The following is a 15,945-nucleotide window of genomic DNA, read 5'->3' on the forward strand; positions in this document are numbered from 1 at the left end:
TTCTCTGACCTGCCGAGATCCTCTCAGCAAGGCAGCCATGGCATTCTGCCCCGAGTCTTGGGCAGCTCCCACATTATATACTCAAAACTATGTGTACCATGTTTACAGTTCCCATACCAATACCTAAGATCTATGTTGGACAGTGTGTCTCTACCTCAAACCAATAGAAAAGTGTCACTATCACAGCAAGACATGGAGGACAAGAAGAACAAGAAGAAGGTCAGGACACGCCCAAATCCCTCCATCTTGTCCCCTGAACCCCTTATCTTAAAAACCCCAAAATTCTATTTTTCACCCTGTGTTAATTTCACTATCACACTACTCAAACCCTTGTGGCTTGTAATCCCTCATATAAAATTGACAGCTTTTTCTACAGGCTAAAATCAAAGCCACAGATGTTTTTGACTTCTTGCCAGGGTCTCGAGACAGCCAGGGCAGCCAGAGGGATGTCCTAGAGTCCAACATCTCCCCCTCCTCTTTGCACCAAAAACACCTCTTTGGCAGCCCTGTTCATGGCCCGCCACATGCATTGAAAAAGGCATGGCAAAATGAATAGAAGAATTACAAACCCTACTAAAATCAACCAAGACCCAGTAACTAAATTCTATAAAATCACAAATTCCCACATCCATGAAAAAACCCAAAGTCCACGATCTTCTGTGGGTGAAACACAAATTTTTGCCCAGTCTACATCTTCTGCGCATCTTCTTCTCCGCTTGTGGAGAGGTCAGCGTTTTCTTGCAGTTGATAAAATTCCACATTCTTCATTGAAATCCATCTAAACTCTGCACCTGTTAAAACACAAACAAACTCAACGTCTTCACAGGGACTGGAGGGTTCTCTCTCAATTCTGTTCTGTAAAATTGCATGGAGAAATGGAGATAACAACATCTTTGTTATAAACATAAGAAAACATCAAGAGCAAAACAATGCATGTAGTAAAGAAACTAACAGCAAATAAAAATCAATCAGACAATACACAATCAATATCACATATGAAATCACAGAATTATCAAACACTACAATATCACATTCTCATCCCAGAGTCTGCAATAGCTGATAAACCTTAGAACAACAGAGATTTGGAGAAAACATGTCTGGATTCATACTCTTCCAAACTCCCTTTAAACACAGGCTCAACTGTCATATATGGTCAAATTGCCAAGCCAAAAGGATTTGAATACTTTTTGATGCAGAAAACATCCGGGTCAATCACTCCATCCAAGTAGAGCTAAAGCTTGGCCAGAGCCCAAACTCTAATTGGAGGATATCACTTAACACATTTTAAAACTAAATTTTAGAAATAACAGCTATGAACAAGAAACCTTATGATTAAAAACTTATCAAACTATCAATTAAATTTTTCCAAAATTTCCCTCAAGATAGAGATTCTTCAAACACAGCAAACCTTTTCTTCAGAAATCTGAAAATAATCACAGTCAGAGTTTTGAACCAAAAGCTGGACAATGAAAGTGTGAAGGAAGTGCAGCTGCATAAAATATTGGAAAAAGAAAACATATGAGTAGTTAAAAAACCAAAAGCAGGATCCTGAAGAGACACTTGTCTTGCAGACAATCACACAAAGAGATAGTAAAACATATGAAAACTGGCTGTAAATACTACAACAATACCTTAATAATAATTTTTATCACAAAAATTAGAAAATTCACATTATATAATCAATTTATCAACAGGAAATGTTTGAAAGAGTTTAAGACAATCTTTTTAAAGCATTCATATAACATTAACAACAATCACTATTTATCTTAACATTAACAACAATCATTATTTATCTATATTACCTATAAAAACAATAATCACTATTTATCTTATTATCTATAAAAGCCAAAAATAACAAAGATTATAAACTCAGTACCAACAATCCTTAAAATTCTGAATCACTGTGGAATCATTTGATGACCCTGCAAATAGAATCTGACTGACATTTCCCAAATGCTCTGTTTTCAGAGACATTTTTTGGGAGTTAAATTATTACTAATACTTTTATCTTTACACTGTGGTTTCCATCCCTGGGAAGCATTTTTTGTGGAGCTATATTTTCTGTTGAGAGATTGGATAAAACGCTGTTGCCTGTTCTTGAAAGTTTTTCATCCTGTGCTTGAAGAAGTTTCCCAACCTGTTCTCCCTCAAACATCTGCTTGAATTGCTGCAATCTTTGTTGTAATGTTGCAATCCCGCCCCCAGGTGGCGCTGTTGCCCTCGGCGTTGTCGCTACCATGGAAACCAGGACTGGGTGGTGCCTTGCAGATCGTGTCTGCCCAGGCCATGCCCCACCTTTGCCTGCGTCACCATGGGGATGCGAGGAGAAACGCCCCCGCCGTGGCCACGCCCCGCCCGCCCCGGCTCCGGCGTGGCTGCGCCCTCGGGAACGCCCCTCTCTCTATCCCCCGGCGTTGTTGCCTGGCAACAAGGAGCCTTCTTCCTCCCAGCCGACACCTGCGCCGCCCCGACTTCGCCCCGGGCCCGCCCCGCCACGCCCCGCCCCGCCCCGATTCCTTCCTGAGGCTAGCCCCCCCCGGGCTCCGCGGCACTGCCTGCACTCCGCACAAGCGTCCCCCCCTCTGCCGGGGTCCCCGCAGTCGTCCTTGCTCCGGTTTCCGCGTTTCACGTCATCACTGCGTGCTCGCCGCATGCCGCCGCCGCTGCCGCCGCCAGTCCCGCGGAGCCCGGCCCCGCGCCCGCCGCCGCCGCCGCGGTCCGCCCGGGCGGCTGGCCGGCGCTCGCCGCCACGGCCCGCTCCGCCGCGCACGCCACGGTCCCCGTGCCCGCTGCGCGCGTTTCCGCTGCTGCCGCCCCCGCTACTGCCCCGGGCGGCTGGCCAGCATCCGCAGCGTGAGTATCCCCGCACGCCCCCGCGCTCGCCTTTTCCAGGCGCTGGTCCCGCGTGCGTTCCTGCCACGGTTCCACCGACGCCCACGGTCTCCCAGGTCGGCCTCGCACTGTCCCCGGGCTGCTGCTGCTCCCCTTTAATTGGTGTCAGGTCCTCCTCCCCCCCGATTTTTCAGGGGTTTCCCTCTCCTGCCGTTCGCAGGACGATGCCCCCCCGACCCCTGTGGTGGGAATATCTACCCCTCCTGCCTTTTCAGGAGTTTCCCCCGCCTGCCGTTCGCAGGGCGGTCCCTCCCCCACCCGTATTTTGAAGAGGGAATGGACAAAATATGAGTACAGTGGGGGGACAGCAAGCAAGGAATTTGTCTCTGCAATACCCTCCCTTTGACTGCTAGGAAACACTGTCCAAAGAGGCTCCTGTGGTACAAACAATAACTGGATGGGAAGAGGCACTCTTGACTTTAAACCTTAATGTCATAATAGGAAATAGCACCTGAGTACTGCAGTGGTGAAGCACCTTGCTTGCAAACTCACTAGAGGCAAGCGACTGCTGCCACGCTGCAGGGCTACCTGCAGCACAGAGGGAATCATGGCCAAGCCCTCTGTGCAGGCCTGGATAAACCACACAAGGAACCCACAACTTCCTCACAGCTCTCCAACTTACTCAAGAAATAAAACTACAGCAAGCAGAGATCTCCCCCCACTATTTTTTTTTTTTATGTGTGTGTCACACACCCACAGTAATGCTGAAAGTAACAAATTAACAGCTTATATTAGAAGATACTGAAACCTTTTCTTCGTCTAGCTTTGTAGGTTCTCTTTTATATATGTAGTCACCTCCAATTCTGGGAAAAAAATGAGCCTTATTTTTCAGAAGGGCTATGCATGCACAACTCTGTGATAAGTTAGAAAAGACTCTTTGTTCATCAAGACAGAAAGGAGAAGCCTTGTGTAGATAACAGAAAATCAAAGGAGAAGCCTTGTGTAGATAACAGAAAAACGCCAGACAGAAACTAACTAGTATGTTGATTACTTAAGCTGGTTGTGTAATTAGAACTTAGGTGCATATAACATATAACCTTATATGGAAAAGACCATTACAGGGCCGTGGACTTTCACCAAGGAAGAAGAGAGGAGCCTTCGTCAAACGACCACCAGAGAGTAGAAGATGACCCCCTAGCAACAGAGGGCGCAAGCACAGAGTACACCCAGAGATACTGCGGACACGGAAAAAAAGAGAGTATAAAAAGACTGTGGGAAGGGGGAAACGGGGTGAGCTGTTTGCGGAGCGGGGACTCCCCGGCTACACCCAGCGCTGTTTGCTTGCCATCGCTTGCTGTAATCAATAAATTTCTGATTGACTCTTGAAAGGCTGAACAAATTATTCGCCTCAATTTATAACAATCTGGTGCCGTGACTCGGATAAGGGCTATCCATTGGAAGCTCCTCACGGGGAGGTGCCCTCGCTGCTTTGGCAGCGAGCCCCGCTCAGGAGTCTCCCCTCTGGGACCCTTACTGACGAACCCAAATTCGGTGGCAAGCAAAGAATAGCCAGCAACGCCTTTAATCTTTGTGCACGAAGTCCCGGGCGAAGACACAGGACTGTGTAAGTACCTTTCAGTGGTCCTTCGGGGCTACTGAGGTTGCTCCGTTCGGAGGGAGCGGGGCCCGCTCGGTCGGGGTTGGGATCCCGGAGTGTAATGAGTGAGACGTCTCTGTGAGACGACGTGAGTGTGGACCTCATAGTAGTGCGTTTCCCACACCTGGCGACGGGCTGGGCCACGAATTGAGGGAAGCGTAGAGGTGTGTGTGTAAGAAGGCACTCTGGAAGATGGGACAGAGGAAAAGCAAGCCCTCTGGTCCCATGGGTAGGGGAAACCCTGTAAAGCTTCCCCAAATTCCTCCAGATAGTCCATAAGGACTAATGATTAAAAACTGGGATGCCTTCCCCTCCAGGAAAGGACAAGGTGAAAATGGTGCACTACTGCATAGAGGTTTGGGGAGGGAAACAAATAAGAGTGGACCATTTGTACTGGCCAGTGTTTGGCTCATTTGAGGAAGAGGATACAGACCTACCCGATTCCACCCCTCCACCCTACATACCTCCTCCCCCTCCACCCCTACCTCCACATTCACCACAACATCCCTCTGCCCCGGTACAAGACGACTCGGTACAAGATGAGTCGGAGGGGGATGAAGTGAGGATGAGGTGAGAATGTTGAGCTCCAGGGGAATAACCAGTGGGTAACTAGAAGCCAGACTAGGAAAAGGTGGGAGGACCTCCCCAGCTGATAGCGCGGCTCGGGGAGGGAGAAATCGCGATTTCAGTGTGTTGTGTGTTGTGTCCCGATTGCAGTGTGGTGTGCCCCAATTTCGGTGTGGTGTGTCTGTTACATCCGGACGTGCGTGCTTGTGTGTGTGTGTGTGTGTGAAGCGCGGTGCGGCGTTACTAAGATACAGAGACGCGGCGCGGCGGTGCTGAAGAGCGCATGCGCGGGACAGTTCAGCTACACTACCTGATGGAGCGGGTGGTGCGCATGCGTGGCACGGGCTGTCTCTGGCGAGCGTTGGGAGCGCGGCGCGGGGTTTAAGTCAGGGCTTGCAAAGGTGCTTTAGGCGCAGCCTAGCTGATAGCGCAGCGGGCGCGCGGGCACAAGCCGCGGTTTGAGGAGCTGTTTTGAACGCCGCTAGCTGATAGTGCAGCTAGTGGGAGCGTGGTACAAGCTAAGACTTACAAGCACCGCTTACAAGCATCGCTAGTTGGTAAAGAGCTTGCAAAAGTAGCCAGCGAGCCCGGCTGGGCTAAGAGTTAAGTGTTTGTTATACAATAGCACTGCCCTTTAGTGTTAAAAGCTGTCACTGGGAGATCCTTTGCATTACAGGGCGAATAAAGGGGGGATGAATGTGTGTGAATGAGAGGCGGGCTGGTTACCCCAGACCTGCTAAGCGAGAGCGGTAGTCTCCCATGCTGCATTTCCGTCCTTTTCGCGACAAAAGCGGCCAGTAAAGAGACGAAGCGAGTGATAAAAAGAGTGAGAGAACCGCCCCCCCCCGGGTCTGGGTCTCAGAAAAAGAGTGGGACCCCTTAGTGGGAGGTGGGGGGGAATAAAAGGTAATTAATTAGAAAAAATAATTAATTAAAAGGTAAAAAGAGGGTTTTCTTGGCATAATCTATTGGGGAAAATTAAAAGGTAAAATGTGTAGGAGGGGCCCCTAAAAATTCTGCTGGATTGAGGGATAAGAATGCCCAAAAACATCCAAGATTAAACCTGCTGGATTGAGGGATTAATATTCCAAGAGCATCCAGGGTTGATTCAAACCTGCTGGATTGAGGGATTAATGTTCCAAGAGCATCCAGGGTTGATTCAAACCTGCTGGATTGAGGGATTAATATTCCAAGAGCATCCAGGGTTGATTCAAACCTGCTGGATTGAGGGATTAACGTTCCAAGAGCATCCAGGGTTGATTCAAACCTGCTGGGTTGAGGGATTAACATTCCGAGAGCACTCAGAATTAAGTTTGCTGGGTTGAGATATTAATATTCAAGAGCACCCAGAATTGAATAAAAATTTTGCTGGTTTGAAGATAAATCTGAGAGGATCTGGAGTTAGGAACAACACAGCTAGATTGAGGGGTATCCAAGAACACTGAGACTGGCCAGGGAAACCTAAAAGTGTAATAAGTGTGTTGAAAAATAAAAGGTACCTTGTTGTTGTGATTGTTTTGTTGTGTGTGAGAGTAAGTGAAAAATAAAGTTAAGTGAATGTGGACGAATAAAAGTATATGTATGCATCCTGCCCTGTTAGGCAGCCTCACTGTACTCCCCTAGTGTGACCCACAGACGCAGGTTACGATCCAATAGACAAAAGGACTACAGCTGACCATTGGAGAGTAACAAGCCAACCCAGAAACCTGAAGGTCACCTTGAAGAAAAACTGACGGACTCAGTGTGGGTAATCCAGATAGACCAAGAAGGGGAACAGAAAAGATACACTTACCCCTTGGCTGATGATTATGGAGTAGTGTGTAAAGAAATACATTGTGATTGTTATCCTTTTGTGTGCTTTGTTTGTAAAACTTGCCAAGAACGGTGGTAGGTCCATTGCTACAAAGGAAAGCCACCTACTGGGATTTGCTCCAGCTGCTACAAGCTAGAGCGAGGATTAACAAGAATCATATTAGAGTTAGGGGAATTGGAGAATAAGTGGGTAAGGTTCAAATCGAAAGAGTGGTGGGAGGTTTACAGAAAAGGGGTTAACCCTGAGAATTTTTGTTTCCACCTGAATGAACCTGCCCCCTTTGTTGCCCATATTGTAAACCAGTGTTGTCGGAAAGAGCTGAAAGAAATCCCGTGTGACTCATCCCCGGTCAAGGATAAGAACTGGGAGCAGTATAAGGCTAGAAGGGGAAAAGGGAATGGATGCGCTGGAGAGTACCGCTGCTGCCGAGAAGATGGTAATCCCCGCGGCTCGAAGCACCCGAGTCGGCGGGCGAGGCAGAGGGGAAAGAACCAGGCTCTTCCCAATCCCAAGTGGAATAATGCAAAGATACTCCAAATATTACCGACTGGGTATTGATAATCTCCCCAAAGGTACTGACTCAAGCACCCCAGGTAGACAAAAAGGGCAACAAGCTAAAAGGGAAATGGTAGGAAATTATGAGTTAAGTACAAAACCAGGACTCCATCCTCCTTGGCAAATTATCGTTATTGTAACTCTGATTATGTTATTACCAGGAAGATATTCTCAATTTTCACATCAACCCTTTAAATAGATATTAACCCGAGTAGATAGGAAGGAAATTCAAACTCAGATAAGGTCCAGATCTCCTAGTTTTACATCGTCATTATGCACATTGGCCCCCATCGATGTGTCCAGCATCAAATCCAGGAAAGGGATATTGCAGTTACCCCAGGGAATACTTCTGTGGGTATTGGGGCTGTGAAACAAAAGCATCAGGTTGGTCAGTAGAAGGAGATCAATGGCTTACTGTTTCTTGGGTACCCCACGGCTGTAAAGCTCCGCAGAAGCACTGGTCGGGTGGCATAGTCAATCAGGGGAATTGTCAATTTGTGTATCTGAATGTAACTAAACCATCAGATCCAGGATGGACAGTAAGACGAACATGGGGTTTTCGGTACATAGAACCCAGTAAGAAGGAGCCTATCGCACCAGATACCCGGCCAGTAGGCCCTAACCCAGTAATAGCCAAAGATAGAGAACCAGGTTATGTTGAAATAATCAGTAATCAAAGTAACTCAGGAATAGAAAATCCAACTAGTGATAACCAGACAATAATACCCACTAGCGAGGATTCTCGATTTAACACCCTTTAGAAGCTAGTAGAGGGAGCGTACCTAACCCCCAGATTACAGAACATTGTTAGCTTTGTTTTGATGTTAAATCCCCATTTTATAACACTGTTAAAATAACTAAAAAAAGTTTGATGAACAAAATAAAGAAAAAGAAAAGGGGGGATTGTGATAAGTTAGAAAAGACTCTTTGTTCATCAAGACAGAAAGGAGAAGCCTTGTGTAGATAACAGAAAATCAAAGGAGAAGCCTTGTGTAAGATAACAGAGAACCAAAGGAGAAGCCTTGTGTAGATAACAGAAAACTGCCAGACAGAAACTAACTAGTATGTTGATTACTTAAGCTGGTTGTGTAATTAGAACTTAGGTGCGTATAACATATAACCTTATATGGAAAAGACCATTACAGGGCCGTGGACTTTCACCAAGGAAGAAGAGAGGAGCCTTCGTCAAACGACCACCAGAGAGTAGAAGACGACCCCCTAGCAATAGAGGGCACAAGCGCAGAGTACACCCAGAGATACTGCGGACACGGAAGAGAGTATAAAAAGACTGTGGGAAGGGGGAAACGGGGTGAGCCGTTTGCAGAGCGGGGACTCCCCGGCTACACCCAGCGCTGTTTGCTTGCCATCGCTTGCTGTAATCAATAAATTTCTGATTGACTCTTGAAAGGCTGAACAAATTATTCGCCTCTATTTATAACAACTCTAGCCGCTGTTCCAGGTGCACTGCAAGTAATCAGTACTTCTAGAAAAACTAACAAACAAACAAAACAAAAACTAAAAAAGCAAAAACACCTTTGGGTACCTGAAAAAGGATGGCTGGAAGGAAAAATGTTTCTCATTGACCTACTAATCAGCTGGTGTTACTTTTAGTTTAACTTTACACACTGAGAACCACTTGATTGAATAACCTGGCCTCGACTTAAAATAAATTAAGACTAGGTTTTGCTATGTCAGAGCTGTAAACTAGTTTTTCAGTCTTAGAGTACAGCAAGTTACGTATTTGAAGATGAAAAATCACAATGCAAATTGGAATAAATAGTTTAAACTACTTGTATACAGCAAAGGGAAAATAATTAGCTGAATCAACAGCTCCATGAAGACATCTGCTCCATATGAAGCATCCTCCCCTATTTCTTTCTCCAGCCCAAACTTCCTTGTTAATTTTTCTTTATCTTCTTGACTTAATTTTAAAACTCTGGCTGTCATCTTCCCATCTTTTGGGATAACCCCTATTCTTAATTTCACTTGTAAATCTCGTCCTAATAAGTTGCTACCCTCCCCTGGGACTAATAAGACATCCCTTAATTCTTAACAAAGCTTTTCTCACATCAGTTTCAGGATCTATTCTGGAATATTGTTTTATATTTCTCCTAAGTCTTTCTAACTATTCGGTTGGGGTCTCTTCTTTCCCCTGCTGTGCCTCAAAAGCCTTTTTCCTCGAGGTGTTGCCCCTTTGGGCCAGTCGGGCAGCCGCGAGCAGCGAGGCGAGGGCCGGCACCGAAGCGGCGGGCGGCGAAAGAGAGAGCGGGGGGGCTGCTGCGGGCAGCGGGGCGGGAACCTGCAGAGCCGCCGCCGCGGGCAGCGAACTCGCGCCTGGGACAGAAACTGGGGCATTTACACGGGGCAAGCCAGGACCCGGGGTAGGCGCTGGGACCGGGACAGGCACCGACACCGGGGCCGGCGGAACTGAAGGGAGCAGCTCGCTGGGACCTAAAACCGGCGCTGGGGCTGCAGGTGGTGCAGGCGCGAATGGGAAGGGCGGGGGTAGAACTTGTAAAGGATCCCATTCTTTTTCTTTTCCTCTTTTTTCCTCTTGCTCCCCTCCCTTCTCTTTCCCTTTTTTAATAAAGCTTAAAATAAACAATCTACATTACATATACTTTCATTCGTCCACATTTGCTCAACATTATTTTTTGCTTACTCTCATGCACAACAAAACAACCACAACAACAAGGTACCTTTTACTTTTCAACACACCTATTACACTTTTAGATGTCACTGGACAGTCCCGGTGTTCTTGAATACCCCTCAATCCAGCTGTGTTGTTCCCAACCCCAGATCCTCTCAGGCTTATACTCAATCTTGGGTGCTCTCGAATATTAATATCTCAACTCAGCAAACTTAATTCTGGGTGCTCTCGAATATTAATATCTCAACCCAGTAAGCTTAAGTCTGGGTGCTAACAAAACAACCACAACAACAAGGTACCTTTACACCTTTAGGTATCCCTGGCCAGTCCTGGTGTTCTTGGATACCCCTCAATCTAGCTGTGTTGTTCCCAACCCCAGATCCTCTCAGGCTTATCCTCAAAGTGGCAAAATTTTTGTTTACTCACCTTTATTTTCCACTCACTCTCGCACACACATTCACACCCTCAGACCTGTTCATTCACACTTCTACATTTCCCTTTATTTTATTGCACAGAGGAAGGAAACGTTAGCAAACCTCTTAGACTTACACAAAGGAATTTCTGTTACCAGAGAATCGCAGATCGTGTAAGCCCCACCCCGACCCCTTCCACCTCCCCGAGGTTTGGCTATCCCTCTTCCCTAGAGATAGCCTCAGAGTCAGGGGTTCAGACCTCTGCACCTTGCCCGATCTGGACTCCCCACCCCCCCTCCCCCGGGGGAATGGTTAAACGACTACTTTATGCAGCCGCGGTGCTAAAAGGTCCTACGATACTGAGCCATCCTTGCTTTGGGGGCAGCCTCTCTGGGCTTCAGTACCGCCATGTGATAAACTGTGGTAACTTATTTGTTCATCAAAAGAATTGGAATATTAAAGGAGGAAAAATAAAAATTAAAGTATAAGGGACTAGCCTTATACTAGCTCGTAGCAACTGCTACAAACCGCAAGGCTATAGGTATATTGCAAAACTGTAAGATTACAAGTATGATTAATCACCATATAGGGAGCTTTTTGTAGTTTTTTTCAGACACAGGCTAAGAATGTCGGGGGATGGCCGGAGCTGATTATGAAATCAGCGACCACCAGGCAACGGCTACCGGACTAGACAACGTAGGAGTGCTCCAGGTACGCCCATCACTGTCCGGAGCCGATTGTGAAATCAGCGATCACCTGCCTCGACACAACGCAGAAACGACGCAGAGAGATGCTCAAGCTACGCACACCGCTATCGCAAGAGACGCGAATGAAGAAACCTCCAAGAAACTATAAAAAGAAACTGAATAAGGGAGTGGGGTGTGGGGCACTGCAGTGTGGGACACTGCAGGAGGGGCGGTTTGGAGACCCCTACCCACCCAGCGCTGTTTTGCTTGCTACTGCTTGCTGTAATTAATAAAATTCTAATTGACCTTAAAAAGGCTGAATCAAATTATTCGCCTCAATTTATCACAATTTGGTGCCGTGACTCGGATAAAGGAAACCCGGGAGGGAGGCCCCACTAGGGTGAGGCGCCCCACCGCCTTTTTGCGGTGGACCTAAGGGGGGGCTTCCTCCTTGGGCCTTTACCGACGAACCTAAAACTCAGTAGCAAGCAAAGGTGCCCCCGTTAATCTTTGTGCACGAAGAACCGCGGAAGAGTGAACACGCAGGAAGCGTAAGTAGCCCCCGGTGGGCGGTGGGCCTCTTTTCCCGGTGGGTGGTGGGCCTCCTTTTTCCAGGGTTGATTAAAACCTGCTGGATTGAGGGATTAATATTCCAAGAGCATCCAGGGTTGATTCAAACCTGCTGGATTGAGGGACTAATGTTCCAAGAGCATCCAGGGTTGGGGGACGTAGGAGGAGGGGAGCTGCACCCCCCTCGGCGTCAAGTTACCCTTGGTGGGGAGGCTCCTGGGTTAGGAGGAGAGCAAGCGGGCCTAACCCAGACGCGGAGGTGGACTGCCTCAAAGTTCCTGGGGCGGGGGATCCCCGGAGAAACTTCCCCAAGTTTCGGCTTACTAATTTAGTATAAGTGTATGTGCTCGGTGGGCCCTGTACAAGCGGGCTCCGGAATGCGTGTGAAAGGGACAAAGCCTCGACCCCGGAAACGGGGTCTTTAAGAGTCGTTTAGGGGTGTGTAGTCCCGGGGTGATTGAGGTGAATAAGAAGACACACAGGGCGAAGCCCCGGTTGAGAAACGGAGGCGCCTGAAAGACGTGAGTAGCCCGGTCGCTCAGTCAGGGGTGGGAGTCCTGGAGTGCAGCGAATGCGAACGTGTGTGTGAGAGGGGAACTGGCAGCTCAGATTCCCCAAGTGAGTGTGGACCCCATAGTAGTGCGTTTCCCATATCCGGCGACGGAGTGGGCCACGAATTGGGGGAAGCGACTGTCGTATTGTTTGTGTTGAGTGTGAGAAGGCACTCTAGAAGATGGGTCAGAGAAAAAGTAAATCTGCTGAACCCATGGGTGGGAGAATTTCGGTAAAACTTCCACTAGGCTTAATGGTAAAGTATTGGGATGCCTTTCCTTCTAGAAAAGGAAAAGATAGGGTTAAAATGATCCATTATTGTATGAAAATTTGGGGGGAGTAAACGGATAGGGGGAGACCAGCTGTATTGGCCCGTGTTTGGGTCGTTTGAGGATTGGATCTGTCAAGCTCTAATATAGATATATTAACTCCAAAGAGCCCTTTAACCAAGAGGAGAGCGAATATGCAGCTCTTTGGATAGTGGGAGAGATTGAAGAAAGCTTTCCAGTTGTATTCAGGGGTGGACCCCAATACCCCAGAGGGTGAGACACTTTTGAAGGTGCATTTTGTGGTCGATTCTTGGGTGGACATTCGGAAGAAGTTGGAGAGGTTGGAGGGATGGCAGGCGAGAGGATTGGATGAGTTGTTGTGAGAGGCTCAAAAGGTGTGTGTTGGGAGAGAGGATGAGAGTTTTAAAAAGCAGTCTGGAATCGTGTTAGCAGCAGTGGGTGGGGACAGCGGAGTCCCCGGTGGGGGGAACTGGAGGTCAGTCCAGAGGTCGGACTGACGTCCAGCGAAGTTGGTTTGAAGGGAAGTCGAGAGTTGGTTTGAAGGGAAGTCGAGAGGTGGAGAGAGCATTGTCTGTTTCTATTGTGGGAAGAAGGGACACATGAGGAGAGAGTGTCGGCAGAGGATTGCTGATGAGGAACAGTTCAAAGAAGATTAGGGGGGTCGGGGGCTCTATCTGCTGGGGACAAGAGAAAGAACAGAGCCCCTGGTAAAATTAAAAATAGGTCCCCAGCAACAAGAATATGAGTTCCTTGTGGACTCAGGGGCGGAGAGATCAACCGTCCAGACCCTTCCCCAAGGGTGTAAGGTTTCACCTGAAATAATACAGGTGATTGGGGCCAAAGGGGAACCCTTTGGAGTACCTGTAATTAAGGATGTACTCTTAGAAAGTGATTCTAAATTAGGAATTGGGTCATTTTTACTAGTTCCAGAAGCAGATTATAATCTATTAGGGAGAGATTTGATGGTCGAGTTGGGGATAGGGATAGAGGCAAAAAAAAAAAAAAAAAAAAAAAAAAAAAAAAAAAAAAAAAAGGGAGAACTAACAGTAAAACTATATATCCTCTCCGGGCTGAAGACGAAAAAAAAAATATTAACCCAGAAGTTTGGTATACCCCCGACAGTGTGGGGAAATTAAATATTGAACCCTTTGAGGTAACTATCAGGAACCCAGAAATCCCTGTCAGGATTCGGCAATATCCCATACCCAAAGAGGGGAGGGAAGGACTAAAAACAGAAATAAAGAGACTTTTGGAAAAGGGACTTTTAGAACCCTGCATGTCCCCTTTCAATACCCCCATCCTGCCGGTAAAGAAACCGAATGGCAGTTACAGATTGGTGCATGACTTGCGGGAAATCAATAGAAGAACAGTTGAAAGATTCCCGGTCGTAGCCAATCCACATACTATTTTAAGCCAACTTGGCCCAGAAAACCAGTGGTATAATGTAATAGATCTTAAAGGTGCTTTTTGGGCCTGTCCCCTTAAGGAAACTTCTAGAGATTATTTTGCTTTTGAATGGGAAGACCCGGATACACATAGAAAACAACAATAGAGGTGGACAGTCCTTCCCCAGGGGTTTACTGAATCCCCAAATTTGTTTGGGCAAGCTCTGGAACAAATATTGGCAGAATATTCACAGGGGGAGGGGATTGTGCTTCTACAATATGTAGATGATTTATTAATTGCCGGGAAAGAAGAAGAAAATGTAAGGGAAGAAACTATAAAACTCCTAAATTATTTAAGCCTTAAGGGACTCAAAGTTTCAAAGTCGAAATTACAATTCGTGGAAGAGGAAGTTAAGTACCTCGGACACTGGCTGACTCAGGGGACTAAGAAATTGGATACTGATAGAGTCCAGGGAATACTTTCCCTGGAAGCTCCAAAAACTAAAAGGCAGGTTCGGCAGTTACTGGGACTTTTTGGGTATTGCAGACAATGGATTGAAAATTTTAGTGGGAAAGTTAAATTTCTGTATGAAAAATTAACAACAGACGGGCTATTAAAATGGAGCTCCGAGGATGAGACCCGGTTAAAATCATTAAAAACTGAACTGGTCAATGCCCCGGTTCTCAGCCTCCCGGATCTAAAAAGACCATTCTTTTTATTCATTAATGTCAAGGAAGGGGTGGCATACAGGGTGTTAGCCCAGGAATGGGCTGGAGGAAAGAAACCAGAGGCATATCTTTCAAAGCTTCTCGACCCTGTTAGTCGAGGGTGGCCTGCCTGTCTGCAATCGATAGTGGCTGCTACCCTTTTAGTAGAAGAAGCAAGAAAGATAACTTTTGGGAGTGAACTGAAGGTTTTATCTCCTCATAACATCCGTGGAGTACTACAACAAAAGGCGGATAAATAGATAACAGATGCCAGGCTCCTAAAGTATGAAGGCATCCTAATTTCTTCTCCTAGGTTAAGTATTGAAACCACAAGCTTACAAAATCCAGCCCAGTTTCTATACGGGGAACCAGTTGTGGGACTAACTCATGATTGTCTTTTGCAAATAGAGGAACAAACAAAAATAAGACCAGATCTCGAAGAGGAGGAATTAGAGGAAGGATATCGATATTATGTAGATGGATCCTCTCGGGTCCTTGAAGGGAAAAGGAAATCTGGGTATGCTATTGTGGATGGGAAAATTTTTAAGAAAATAGAATCTGGTCCTCTTAACCCCAGCTGGTCAGCACAAGCATGTGAATTGTATGCAGTGCTCAGAGCTTTAGAACTGCTAAGAGGAAATGTTGGGACCATTTATACTGATTCAAAATATGCTTATGGGGTGGTTCATACATTTGGTAAAATCTGGGAAGAAAGGGGACTTATCAATTAACAGGGAAAGGGGTTGATACATGGGGAATTAATTCGGAAAGTGCTCCAGGCCTTGAGAGGTCCGGAAAGAATAGCTATTGTTCATGTAAAAGGACATCAAGTGGGGATGGGAAACTCAGTACGGGGAAATAACTTAGCCGACCAGGAGGCGAGAAAGGCAGCTCTAATGAGTTTAAAACCATATAAAGGGGGGGGGGGGGGTCACACAAAGGGAAGATTGCTCCACTTGTGGAGCTGACTTAGAGGAAGAACCATGTTGGGCTTGTTGGGATGCATACGGGATTGATTCGATACAGTGTGCCTGTGATAACCCCCAAAAGGAACATTGATGGTGCCACGGACTCATTAATCATGAGTGTGCCTGTGATAACCCCCAAGACAAACATTGCCGGTTCCATGGACCCATTAACCATGTGTTAGCCTTCATGGTACAGGAAAAACAAAAATTAAACGAAATGGGGGTGAAGGAAAAAGAGGGAGGCAAGTGGATACTACCGGACGGGCGGGAGGTACTCCCAAAAGGAATAGCAATGAGGG

The sequence above is a fragment of the Vidua macroura genome, chromosome W, assembly GCF_024509145.1.
Source record: "Vidua macroura isolate BioBank_ID:100142 chromosome W, ASM2450914v1, whole genome shotgun sequence".
NCBI lineage: Eukaryota > Metazoa > Chordata > Aves > Passeriformes > Viduidae > Vidua > Vidua macroura.